The 14,206-nt window shown below is 42.5% G+C and overlaps 1 protein-coding gene and 1 long non-coding RNA gene across 5 annotated transcripts in view; one reads left to right on the forward strand and one right to left on the reverse strand.

Moving 5' to 3' along the window:
* Positions 1-14,206, reverse strand: part of PRKG1 (protein kinase cGMP-dependent 1) — a 1,267,967-nt gene that overhangs the window by 1,012,764 nt on the left and 240,997 nt on the right. The gene's annotated exons all lie outside the window — the stretch shown is intronic.
* On the forward strand, positions 287-12,419 carry LOC147575747 (uncharacterized). Its single transcript, XR_015241510.1, has 3 exons — positions 287-469; positions 4,090-4,263; positions 12,198-12,419. It is a non-coding gene; the product is annotated as an uncharacterized LOC147575747 (long non-coding RNA).

Genomic DNA, 14,206 nt, shown 5'->3' on the forward strand with positions numbered 1-14,206 from the left:
TCCACTGATTGCACTCTCTCTCTCGCATTGTCTCAAAAATAAACACACACTTAAAAAAATTTCTTAATAAAAAATAAATAAAAAATATTCTCATATTCTGTGAATAGAAAATTATGCCTCTGGTTTTTTGTTTTTTGTTTTTTTTTTTTGTTTGTTTTTTTTTGAGAGAGAGAGAGAGAGAGAGAGAGAGAGAGAGAGAGAGAGAGAATCTTAGGCAGACTCCATGGAGAATGTGGAGCCCAGTGCAGGGCACGATCCCACAACCCTGGGATTATGACCTGAGCCGAAGTCAAGAGTTGGATGCTCAACCAATGGAGCACCCAGTGCTCCAACTCCTGGAATTTTAAAGTCATCATGAGGCTTCGGGAGAAGGTTTGTGGAGGAATCGCCTCAGCAGTGGGGCTTCACAAGACCCATCCCCAGGGCACTGAGTGAGCAAAACGGAAAGAACTTCTAGCAAAGGCACACGGTAACTTCTAAGATAATATTTAGGGTGGCGATTATCAGTACTTTCAAAAATTGTCACTTGGTTTTATTCTGCAAGATGCAAACTCACTTAGGACATACTGCCCGGCAGTGAGTGAAATTTAACCGGACTCTATAAATATTTGGTAAAATGGAATTTGCCATTCTGGCCAAAGAGGAATACAACACTAATACCTAATCTTAACACTGAGAAACAAACTAGAATATATCTGCCTTTTCAGCTACCCAATACATAAAAAAAAAAAGGCAGAGCGTTTCAAAGAGAACTTAGCTGGTGGTTTAAAGGCTTTGTTTCTCTGACTGAGAACTCTATTTCTGTAGAAGGCACCCCTGGTTTTCTGCACGGAATACTGCCTCAGGAAGGCTATGTTCCTCTCCCAACACTCTTGCCATCATCAGACAGGACAGAAAGTACTGGTGTGAGTTTCTATATCCAGGTCATATTCTGGTCTTTTGGAGACAGAGAAACAAAATTAACACTAGTGACTTTATTTTAAGCTACTTAAGAATGATACATATTCATAGTTATGTAAAGAGTGTCTATTCGTAGCCCATAAAGCACGAAAAAAATAGTTTGTCCAAAGTATTTGGTCATCAATTTTGGCAAAGATCATAAGTCAATTTTCTGTGTTGTTTTTTGTTTTGGAGAAAGGCATCTAATTTTTTCCTTTTCCATTCAGAAAGGAAACTTTTGGCTGACTTGAGGGTTTTCTGGCTCAGAGTCACCGAGCAGGGGGGATGACCAAAAAGGGTTGTAGGCTTTTATTAATATACTCCTACTTAGGACATTTTTGTTCCTTTGCGTGCTACAGTTTCATCTTCCTGATGCTAGAAGAGTAAGATTTTTTTCTTCCTGTGTTAGCCTCATATTTAATGGGGACAATAAACTGCCAAATTAAAACTATATATTCATGAAGCAGAGATGAATCTTGTTTGGTAGGAAACACTAAAAGTTCACATTCAGACCAGAAAACAAAGCTAAAATGGCTTTTTATCTTTGTTGTAAAATGTACGAGTAGTGACATGTGTCCTAAAACGTTTTACAGGAGCGGCGAGGGGAGAAGAAAAGGGAAGGACGCTTTGCTGGTATTTTCTTCCATTGTCACTCTGAGAAGGAGATTCTACAATTAGGTTTCTGAAAGGGTTGAATTTTCCCTACAAAGAAGCAGCAAACAGCTTCAGTCTTTAGTGCAGTTGGGGTTGTGAAGAATAATGATCTCAAATAGGAAAGGGGGTTCATTAAAGAGAAACAAATGGAAGGTATTTCTCTGAGGAAGGCTGGTGGGTATCTTAGAACAGAAGTGGTTTCTTCAGGCAGGATCCTGGGAGGCAGGGACCTCTGTGATAACTGTTGACTGTCTTGGATGACAGTTGATGAACTCACACAGGCCGGCCTAAGCCCATGGCCTTCAGGAGTTAAGTAGCCTGACCGAAGTCACATTACTGGGCGGAAAGCGCTCCGTGGCCAGATGTGGCGCCACAGAGACACCCCCCCCCAATTCGAAATGACCCGTGTGGATTTGGGAAATATGTACCTCAGTTCTGTCTTTCTTGAACTGAAGAAAAGAGGTCTTCTCCAAATTTTCAAAACGGCTTAGGTTTTCCAGACTCTCAGGATGAGAATGAATCAGATGTATGACTCAGAAGAAGAAACAAGACGTCTGAGGGTTGGGGGGCAAATTCAGACCTGCCATCCGTGAAACTCTGGAAAACGGTGCAGCTTGCTGTAGAATCTGTTACTGACATCAAGGAGATGTTCTCTGAGGAGGCAAAACCATCCTCCCTAGCGTCCCTACGAAAGGGCAGTAATATTTTCAAACTTTTCTAACTGATCCAAATCGCCTATTACGGCTGTTTGTCACAAAAATGTGTCCGAATTCCTCATTTATATTCTAAGCCCAAGCCATACACTGAGGCAATGAATTCCATTCACCCCTTTCCTGTTTGGTAAAGTTGTATTGCTTATTTGAATGAAAATAATCCTTTTCCAGTCTTAAAGAAAGCCATCTGGTCCTGATATTCAAGAATTTGGTGAACACATCCATGTTTACTCCAGACTTATAAGTTTCAATAACATTCCATCTGGAATACATTTCCCATACTGAAGCACTATTTTCATCGCACCCTCATACTGAATCCCTTCTAGTTTTTCAGGATCTTAGAGGCTTTTCTTAGAAGAAACTTATATTGCATCCCAGAGTGTAGAAACAAATTCCATTTCATAGTCATGAATACAGGATCCTGTTGTAAAATGGGATGTTCTCCTCAAGACTGTTTTGGCTGCAGAAAACAGAAACTCAAGGTAGCTTAGGTTCATTATGTGCCAACAAGGATGTCAAGCATGTTCTTAGAGAAATTGGAAGACAATGGTAGGTCTTGAGGTGGCTCCTTCCAACTCTCTCTGAGTCGACTTCTATCTTCTCCCTGAATCTGCCTGCCTCTCCCACCCTCTCCCTCCACCTTCCAGATCATTCGTGTCCACATGGTAATCCATATAGCCCAGCGTGCACATCACACTCCAATTGCGGGTTCATCACCGACTGGATCAAATCTTAATGCCACGTTGTTCAAGGTCTTGAGAGAGACACTCAGGTTGACATCCATCCTGTGATTAGATCAGCTCGCTTTTCATTAGAGTTCCGTCCCTAATCCATTAATCACAGGGAGGACTGGGGACGGCCCCCTGACCAGTGGGGCTGCCACTTCTGGGAGCCAAGAGGGAGGCAGATTCTCTGGAAGGGGCTGTGGATAGAGCAGGAAAAGGTCTATCTAGTACAGGGCAGAGAAAGAATTTGTGCTGAATTTTCATCATTTTTTTGGAAGTTGCCCTATATTCCGGGAACTGTGGCACCATTTCTGATTGATCCTTTTGCCAAGAATTATAATTTTGGGGGCACCTGGGGGGCTCAGGCAGTTAAGTGTCCAACTTTTGGCTCAGGTCATGATCTCACAGCTTGTGAGTTCGAGCCCCGCGTCGGGTTCTGTCCTGACAGCTCAGAGCCTGGAGCCTGCTTTGGATTCTGTGACTCCCCCCCTCTCTCTCTGCCCCTCCCCCATTCATGCTCTGTCTGTCTCTCAAAAATAAATAAACTTTAAAAAAAAGAATTATTATTTTGTTTTCATCACACCGAGGTGACCTCACAAGTGTTTCTCTCAAAGGGCAATAAGATAATGAATACTGTCACCTTAGTTCTGGAGGCTTTTAAATGACAGCTGGTTTAGTATAACAATCAGCTGGGTGTGAAATGCTTATTGTGATGTTGCACAGCCTAAAAACTGTAAACGTAGCGCATGCACAAACACACACACACACACACACACACACACACTTTTCCAAGTGCACACCGTTTAGCATCCCCTTAAGGTTTAAAGTGTGTGCACTTCGAACAGTAGCATACCACACAAACGGCTGCCTCTTGAGTAAAGAACTCCAATCCCATATTAGAATAAAAAACAGCACAACCAATCTTTCTGCTGCCTTACTCGCATTTGCAATTATTAACGTGTCTCTTATTTCAAGGCCAGCCATGGAGTTTTGACAACAAGCCAGCACAGAGGTTTGGCCAGCACTGTCACAAATAAACCAATGTGTTCCACTTCCAGAGTCCCAGATACCGGCTCTGCAGGGACACGCAGGTTCGTCTGTACGCACGTCCCCCCTCTACCTGTGTAAGTCTCCAGCGTGAGCCTCTCTTCGAGCTCCCAAGTGAAAAGCAACCCATCAAAAACACTTGGCAGTGTGTCAGTGCGTGGAATCGTGGAGGTCTACGAAGGCATGTATGTTTGCTGCTTTCAAAAGTGGAGGCGGTAAAAATACGGCTGGCATACCTTGCCAAAAGCACATAAAATCTCAGACTGTTAACTGGGATGAGATGCTGTGTTTATATCTGAGGCTCCACCAGGTTCTCTAATAAATGCCATCACATGTCAAGGAACAATAGACTGTGATAGAAAACTTAGCTTGACAACAGCTGAGAGCTACCAGATGAGATACCAGTTCCCCAGAAAACTTCAAATCCAAAAAAACAAAAAAGAAAGAAAAAGAAAAAACCTGTAGGGGAAAAAAATACATGTCAGACCTTGCTAAATAACTCCAGAATGGTCTGAGCTCATCAGAATCTCTAGTTCAAAATGGGGCTTCTGTGTGTGTGTGTGTGTGTGTGTGTGTGTGTGTGTGTGTGTGTGTGTGGTCAGCTCATGTTCAAGAACAGAGCCAACAAAAAAGGATAGTTGTAATAAAAGGCAATTTTCATACACAAGAAAAGGAAACCCAGGTTCAAGCAACAAACCCAGTGGCCACTGGGCTGGGGAAGAATATTCTTGAAGAGACTAGAAGTCAGGCCCATACAGGGAGGGATACGAAACACAAACACATCATCTCGACCTCTCACTCTGACATGGCAATAAACACCGAACGTGTCGTGAGCCCCAAAGATGGACATTTCTTGGACTTGGTCTGTTTCAATACCCTAACTACTTGATTCAAGCACTCACGATATTCCCTTTTTGCCATTAACGTTTCTGAATTTTTAAATTTTTAATTAGGAAACGATACTTTAGGAAGAAAGCAACTAGGAATTGCCCTCTGAAAATTAACTTCTGTAATTTCTCATGCAAAATATGTTTGTTGTGGGGCACCGGGGTGGCTCAGTAGGTTGGGCATCTGACTTCAGCTGAGGTCATGATCTCGGCATTCTTGAGTTCAAGCCCCACTTCGGGCTCTGTGCTAACAGCTCACACAGCCTGGAGCCTGCTTCAGATTCTGTGTCTCCCTCTCTCTTTGCCCCTCCCCTGCTCGTGCTCTGTCTCTCAAAAATAAATGTTAAAAAAATTAAAAATAAAATAAAATGATGACAGACCTCATTAAATTTACAAATCGAGGTTCTTAGTCCCATTTTACTTGGTGGGGAAACTGCGGCTCAGAGTCGTTAAGATACATGGCAGAGGTCATAAAAGCTGGCAAGCCAGGTTGTAGAGCAGGGATTTGAAATCGGGTTTGTCCAGTTTCAAGGATCATCCATCCATCCCTTCCACTCTGTCACCTGATGTCCTAAAATTTGCAAGGTCCAATATGTGGTCTAACAAGAAGTCTAACAAGAAAGGAATAGAGTTGGTTTGCTACTGGCATGAACAATGAAAAATTTATTCAGGATGAGACAAACTATTGATCAATTCCACCTTACCAGGGAAATGAGATTCCAGGAATGTTTAAATATAATATTATTTATTCATTCATTTATCAAATAATAATCGAGCACCTCTTGTCTGCTGATCACAGTGCTATGCTATCAGACCCAGAGTGAACAAGATCCACAGGTTTTCTACACTTTAGTGAAACATGGGGATATTAAGCCAATTATCACAGAAACTAATGAAAAACTATAATGGACCAGTAAAATGATATCCGTGATCTACGAGCTAATAACAAAATCTGACATAGGCCAGGGCTCAGACTGAAATTCTTGGAGTCAGCCCTGATTGTGTCGAAACCGTAGGATGGGTGGGAATAAGTGGACGAAGAGGGGAAGGAACACAGTCTGTGGCGAGCAGAAGAAAGGGATGTGTAAAGGCCGTGAGGGGAGGAAACCGTGTAGCTCCAGGGAACGAACAAAGGCCCATGTGCTTCTAAGAAAGCAACGGAGAACATGTAGGCAGTACCCAGACCCCGTAGGGCTTTGTTAGCCTAGGGAAGGAACGTCATCTTTAGCAACTTGGGGGTCATGCAAAGGTCTCAAGAAGATGTAAATCACAACGGCAGCAGACCGGAAAAGGATTCCTTAGCTCCCAGCAAGAAGCTCATCAGACGTGAAATGTACATGCAACTGAAGGCAACTTGTCTAAGAAGAAACCCCCCACACCTAAGAACCACACCCGAGGGGCTCTCCTGCACTCTCCCTCTTTTTCTCTCTCTCTCTCAATCCCTTAAAAAGCAATTTACTTAGATGACATTTATTAAATCTGAAGCCGCAGTGAAAATTATCACCATCATCATCAAGGGACGGCAATATATATGAAAAGTTAAATTAGAGAGCTTTCCAAATCAACGTAGCAGCAAATGCTGACATCAATCTAAACTTAACCAACTGCAGCAGCACGACAAGTAGCGAGCGGCCTGGGGAAGCACCTTTTAGGAAGCGTCCACTTAGGCCAGGAGACCCTGGCAGCCGCCTCAGAGAAGAGGCCCTGCCGCAAGTCCCAAACCCCGGCCTCGGTAAGCCAGCCTTCTGAGCCCAAAACACCACTGCAAAGTCACGTTTCCAAAGGGCAGACACAATTAAAGAAGTTCTTGGCTAACCACATCCACCTTTAAACTCTGAAAAGGATCGTCCAGACATGAAACGCGTGGAGACACCTCTAGAATGTTGGCCAGTGTGCCCAAGAATGCAGGTGTGATTGCAACATTTGGTCCTGTGGGGCCTGCAACCCAAATGCTCAAAGTCCAGGTCGCCTTGGGCACCCCGGGAATGCTCCCCTACAATTCCCCTGGCACTCCCTCAAGCACATCACTGGGGGACGGAAAATGCTCTAAGGGCTTAGGGCTGCTCTAAAATAGACTAGCCCAGCATCTGGAGATGTCTATTGCTAAGTTCCATTTCCAGGATCCTCGGACCCACACTGCATTCCTTGGCACGGCACTCAAGGCCCCTCCACAGGGTCCCCGCTGTGATTTATACCATTTGTTTCCTATTCCCTCAACCCTGGCACACCTTATCCCCCAGGGACATGGGTGCTTTACCTGAGCCCAGGGATCCTACGGGACACCTCTTGGTTTCCGTTGCTTTCTCCAAATGAAATGCCCTTCCTCATTGCAGAGCCCTGACTCATCTTTTAAAACTAAACTCAAATGGATAGTCAGGAAGCAATTTGACATTTTTTGAGAGCTTGTTATAAACCAGGCATCTGACATAAAAGGTGAATAAACCAGAATTCTTGTCCCCATGAAGGCCACATTATCGCGTGTCTTTTACATTTCCAGCGACCTCCAGAGTGCCCCTCATAAGTAATGTTAAACACAGGAGCCTGGATATATCCAGGCGAAAATGATAAATTCAGCATGCTACCACCCAAAAGGAGAGCAAAACATTTGAAGTCCCAGCATGTTCTACGCTGTTACAAACACAAATTATCCTCAAGGCCTTCGGGTGTCCTGACTCCTACGGGGAAAAAAAGATATATACTGGTAGAGAATTTATTCCTTCATTTGTTTATTGACAATTTCAATGTGTGATGTGCAAGATGCTATGCTAGGTACTAAAAGTCATAGTGATAATTGACAAGTCTTGATCTCAAAGAGCCTGAAGTCCAGGAAATGAGGTAAGACACAGATACAAATAAATACGCTGCACAGGAATAAATGTCAAAAGAATTAAAAATAAACTCCTGTGAGAATTCAAAGGACCCGATAACACCCCTAAATAATGGAGACATCATCTGCCTATCACCATTGTGGAATCAGATGCGGAATGCCTCATGGAAAATATTAATCAAGTGGTTCATCTGTGGTTCTTGGGCTCATCCAGTTTTCACTGGAACACCTTCTTGCTTCCTGAACGGTCCATCGCCATTGTAGACAGCTCTAAATGTGATTTCTTTCTTTCACTGAACCAAAATTATATTTTCCTGAAACTTGTATCCATTAATCTTAGGTCTTCGTCTGGTAACTTTCAGAGTTATTTCATTTCCCCCTTCCATGTGTTTTTTTTTTTTTTTTGAAAATGTGAAATCAGTGACATTCCTCTTAAGCTTTCTCTCTTATCTATCATCTATTCCTGTTAAGTTCTTTTTGGAAAGATATGAACTAGCCCTCCCAGCCCTAATAGCCTCAAATTTTATTAGTATGTCATTAAGCCTCTCTGTGAATTTATTAATAAATATAGTGAACCAGACTAAAGTTTCCATCAAGTTGGCATTAATTAATGGCAGTGGTACAGCTAATGAATGTTAATGATTCAAACAGCCCGAGATCTACCTAACAAGATTATCACCCAGCCCAACCCTCCCCCCACCTGATAAGGATGTCATCAGCAACTCTGATACATATCTTGCTAAAATCCAGAGGCACAGTGTCCACAAAATTCCAGTGATCTACCAGTGAAGTACGTTATTATTTTTTTTTCAAAGTGATGTTTGACCGTATTAGGCCATCATAGTGAACTAACTCTGAATCTTAGTGGTCAAGTTCTCCTTTTCTAAAAATCGGTCCTGATATAATCCGCCTCATATGCCAGAATCAATTTCAGTTACTTATCTAGACATGAGGGAATCTGAATTTGTCTCTGACTCTTTTACTTGGAAGCTGAAACATTACCAATCTTCTAGTCACGCTCCTTTATTCCATAAATTCTATACAAAGACTCTAGAAACTTCCTAAGCCCCTATTTTTTAATGATGAGATTTGAGGAAGTATCAGCCTGTAGCTGACCTATAAAGCCACCTGTAACCTACAGAAAAGCATACTCATTATTTATAGTATCAATAACATATGTGTACAGTAAGTGACCAAAACATGAAGTCAACACAGTTTTCTACTTAACAACGGCAAAGACCCTCAACAAAAGGTTTTAAAGGGAAAATATGCTAAAATCTGATTAGCTTTGCTTTGAGGAAATTAAAAAAGCAAATCAATAAACAAATGTGGGTGCCTAGTAGATCTTTCTTATGATAAAACTATACCTCATAAAAATAATTAAAAATTTCATGGGCATCCCCTACCACATGCATTGCAAATCAAAGTTCTCTCTTCCTATTCTGATCACCAGCACGGATTTCATGGTTTTGGGGGAGCACAGGCATGGCGAAAACCGCCAAAGAGTTTTCATAAATTATTTCCAAGCTGGATGATCCCACTGGGCCAGATTCTGCCCACCCTCTGCTCTCTCTAATTTGAGCAGTAGGTGGGCCTCCTCAGTCCTATTCTTGGAATAAACTTAACAGTGAGATAGGGTTTAGAGCTCATACCTTTCTACATACCCTGTAATACAGTCGACGAATGTGTAGAAAGCCCTGTAGGTGGGAAGTCAAATGAAAGCAAATGTTCTTATGTATCTAATAGGTTGCGCAGGCACACCAACATACACTACAATACAAAACACTGTACCACCCGGGGAAATTTCCCCAAGTACAGATACAAAATAGTTTGACATTGGGGCACGTGGGTGGCCTGGTCGTCTGAGCGTCCGACTCTTGATTTCGGCTCAGGTTATGATCGCAGGGTTCCTGAGTTTGAGTCCCATGTCAGCCTCTGTGCTGACGGCGTGGAGCCTGCTTGGGATACTCTCTCTCCCTCTTTCTCTGCCTCTCCCCTGCTCTCCCCCCCCTCTCTCGCTCTCTCTCTCTCAAAATCAATCAATCACTTTGATATCTGGAAATACCATCTGCTAAATCTCTGAGCAATGAACGTCCATTGCTACACAACGACGACTTCTCGAGGAGAAGTGGATGTGGACGAGGCTGAAGAGCTCCCGGGGGGTAGAAAGTCCTGCCATGTAGGTGACTGCCTGGCACTCAGGCTCTGGAATGACGCGGCCACACCTCTCCCTGACTTCCCGGTGATTCTAACGATGGTGCTAATGACACGCGAAAGGAGAAACACAGGACCTGAAGTCACAACGTCCCACTGAAAATGCAAAGTCTTCCCACATGCTCCTGAACCTGATACACTTGGATGGAGGCCCGGATCAAGGCAAAGCCAGGCCTCTGCAAACCGCCAGACTCGGGCCATCATCTGTCTTCTGCCAGGGTCTCCGCGGTTGCTCATGCCCTGACTCCTCGCCCCTCTGGGCTACGTGTCTCTGTGCTTCCCCCCTTTCATCCAGAGATACGAACGCTCTGCGGGAGTGGCAGGGAGAGGAGGATTGTCAAAACCTGCTCCTAATCAAGACACCCTTTTATTTCCCCCTCAGGGCCACTCCTATCAGTGAGATATGAAAGGAAAAGAATTAGAGTAACTATATTTAATTCACAGCTGGGCATGAGTGAGTGGCTGCTTCGATGTATTCTTCAGTAGAGTGTCTGCCCTGTGTGTGTGAACCAATACGCTTTTATCCATCCGTTTTACTTCTAAGGATTTATCATTAGAAAACAATCATAGGTAGAATACGAAACGATGATGTTTTTCTTGAAATGCTGTTTTTCTTTTAATGTTTACTATTTTTGAGAGAGAGAGAGAGAGAGAGAGAGAGAGAGAGAGTGTGAATGGGGGAGGGGTACAGACAGAGGGAGACACAGAATCCGAAGCAGGCTCCGGGCTCCGAGCTGTCAGCACACAGCCCGACACGGGGGCTCAAACTCATGAACCGCCAGATCATGACCGGAGCCCAATTTGGCCATTTAACCGACTGAGCCACCCAGGCGCCCCTTGAAACACTGCTTTTAATTAAAGAATGGAAACAGCTCACAAGAACTGTAAAAAAGAATTAGTAAACTGAGAAAATCCTATGTGGCTATTAAAATTATAGAAATGTATCTCTTCGCATGTTATGTACTGATGATGTACTGAGTAAAAAGACATTTCATCACAAATGGTAAGATCCCATATAAAAATGTATAATTTATAGTGTAGACGTTCACTTGTACAGGTGCGTAAACATGAGCCAGGCGTAGTGATAAGTGCTTGATAAACAAGAAAGCATATGGCCCCTAGGCCCATGGAGCAGACAGTGAGACATCAAATAAGGACACGAACCAGTGACAACAGACAAACATTTCCGTCCACTTGGAACTTAAATTTTCTTCTTAGTTCTATCTTTATGATCGGCACATATTACTTGGGACATAAAGATAATGATTTATAAAATGGTCTATATTTTGAACACAGTCAGCTAAATGGCAGAGTTTAGAGAACTTCGCAGTGACATCGTTGGGCAGGAATACCATAAATCTTACTATGCTGGTCTCTCCTCATAAAACTCTCATACTTAGAGAGGCCATCACCAATCTGGAAGCATAAACCAGGCCTGGATGTAATTCTTGTCTCCAAATGACTCTTCTTCCTGTGAGTTTCTCAGTATTAGTTTTAAACCCATTCATTAAACTTCGGGGAAAAAGTTATTTATGAAATAAATACATCAAGTAAGGTTTCCCAACCCTATGAAAGAAATGAGCCGAGGAAGTTTTAACCAAAGAAAGGGTCAGAACAGTTATGAAAAGGTCGGAGCAGAAATCAACTAAACATTTCTGACCATTGGTATAATTAGAAAATCCTCTGAGAATTAACACTAGAGTGTTTGAACCAATGAAACCACCAAGATAAAGGGAGGCAATGCTGATTAACGTTCCATTGGAAATCACGTTTGATTTTAGTTCTGTTGAAAAAGAAAAGCAGACGAAATGACTTTGCTCAAAACCACCTTTATTTTGGAGTCATTTTGGTCTTGGGGCAGACTGAGTGAAGGGAGGACTGGCCTGTTCCTTTCTTTCTCTCACGGGGTCCAAGTTTTCCGTAGGGTAATAGGGATTAGGATGTAAAGGAGGAGAAAAATGTGTTTGCACCGACTTCTCTTCCATGACATTGTGCCTCTGCTGTCGAGCCTTGGTTTAGACATCCCTGGTTGGACTAGATAACCATCTTCTTTTCACGGATGTTAGTTTATCAGAGGGGTTTTACTGCTTACAATTTGCCTGCATAGAAAGATGTGCTTAACTTTCCAGTGAAATAACTCAGAACAGGGGTAGGAAAAAATGGTTCATTTTCATCCATCTTTTCCTTTTAGAATATACTTGGCTTGCTGAAATCATCACGGCAGCTGCAACTCTACACCGAAGGACCGCGTAGAAACACTGACTGAAGGACCACGTAGAAAATTGTCAATTTTCCAATGTATGTAAATGTGGCTGTTAACCCAAGGAATGGTTGATGGTGCTATTTTGTAATTCTGTGAATTTATACACAGTGGGAAGGAGTGAGTCATCATTTTAGATAAATTTCGCATTTTAAATAAACATATTTTGGGGCACCTGGATGGCTCAATTGGTTAAACATCCGACTTTGGCTCAGGTCATGATCTCACAGTTTGTGAGTTTGAGTCCCGCATCGGGCTCTGTGCTGACAGCTCAGAGTCTGGAGCCTGCTTCTTATTCTGTGTGTGTGTGTCTCTCTCTCTCTCTGTTCTTCCCTTACTCATACTCACTCTCTCTCTCTCTCTCAAAATTAAACATTAAAAAATTTTAAACAAATATATTTTGATGTCTATACATACATGGCTGACATAATAATGTAGAAATAAGTTGGGGTGCCTGGGTGGCTCAGTCAGTTAAGCGTCTGACTCAGCTCAGCTCATGATCTCACAGTTCATGGGTTCAAGCCCCACGTCGGGCTCTGTGCTGACAGCTTGGAGCCTGGAGCCTGCTTCAGATTCTGTGTCTCCCTCTCTCTCTGCCCCTCCCCCATTCGCACTCTGTCTCTTTCTCCCTCAAAAAAAAAAAGTTAAAATAAATAATAATGTAGAAGTAAGTTAAATCCCACTGTGCCACTTGAAAATTTTAAAGCATTTACGACTTATGTATTTTATAGGAAATACATCAGGGGAAGAGCAGTTCTTGTCTTTTTAAAACATCATTTAGTACAGACCTAGGTGGTAAGTTATACTAAATGTGTCCTACATCTTCAGAAAGATATACAAAACTAAAAGCAAATTATATTTGGCAAAAATATACTGATTTTAGTTTACCCTGCTAATGTCAGTGTATAAGTGAATTATGAAGTTTATTATTTTCATTAAAATACATTTTCTCTCATCATTGGGAAAAGGTGATGAATAACCAAGTACAGAGTGAAACGCAATGAAACTAGACATATTATTTACAAATCTGCTATAAAATTACGCAAAGTCTCACCCCAGAAAAATACTTCATCCCTTTCACTCTTTCCAACATGCCTTTATGTTCTTTCCTCTATTTTATTATGAATCTTAGTGCACATCATTCCCTCTTCCTGAATTTGGAATTACTCTCAAATATTTAAATTTGGACCAACTTCTAATAACCTTTGATTCATTGTACTTTATTCCCACCTCTCCAAAATTAAACTTTCCTACACAAACGTGGATCCTTAGGACTGAATAAGAGGTTTTACAGTCTTTTTTTTTTTTTTTTAATTTTAGAGAGAGAGAGAGAGTGAGTGTGAGCAGAGGAGAGGGGCCGAGGGAGGCAGAGAGGGAGGGAGGGAGGGAGGGAGGGAGGGAGGGAGGGAAGGAGAGAGAGAGAGAGAGAGAGAGAGAGAGAGAGAATCCAAAGCAGGCTCCAGGCTCAACACAGAGCCTGATGTGGGGCTCGACCTGGGATCATGACCTGAGCCGAAATCAAGAGCTGGATGCTCAACTGACTGAGCCACCCAGGCACCTTAGGAAGTTTTACCTTCTGATGAATGTTAGCCATTTTAGTATTCAACCATGCCAGACCAAGAATACACTGCTGTTCCTCAAGAAATTCCATGTTTATCTACAGCTCCACAGCTCTGGGTATAATGGAAATTTCTGTCCCTAGTGCTGCTGTGATATACCATGATTTTCTGCATTTGTTAAGCCTTTTTGACTTGTTAGGTTTTTCCCCCAGCCTTTTAACTGGCATCCCTGTCTCTGTTTCTTCTCCTAGCTAACTCTTTAAGTACATCCTTCAAAATTACATTAGCTTTCTCCAGCTCTGTAACAAACAGACAGTAATTTAGTGCCCTAACACCACACTATTTATTATCTCACAGTTTATGTAGGTCAGCATCCACATG

The sequence above is a fragment of the Puma concolor genome, chromosome D2 (genome assembly GCF_028749965.1).
Source record: "Puma concolor isolate L17-30 chromosome D2, mPumCon1.1.hap2, whole genome shotgun sequence".
In the NCBI taxonomy this organism is placed as follows: domain Eukaryota; kingdom Metazoa; phylum Chordata; class Mammalia; order Carnivora; family Felidae; genus Puma; species Puma concolor.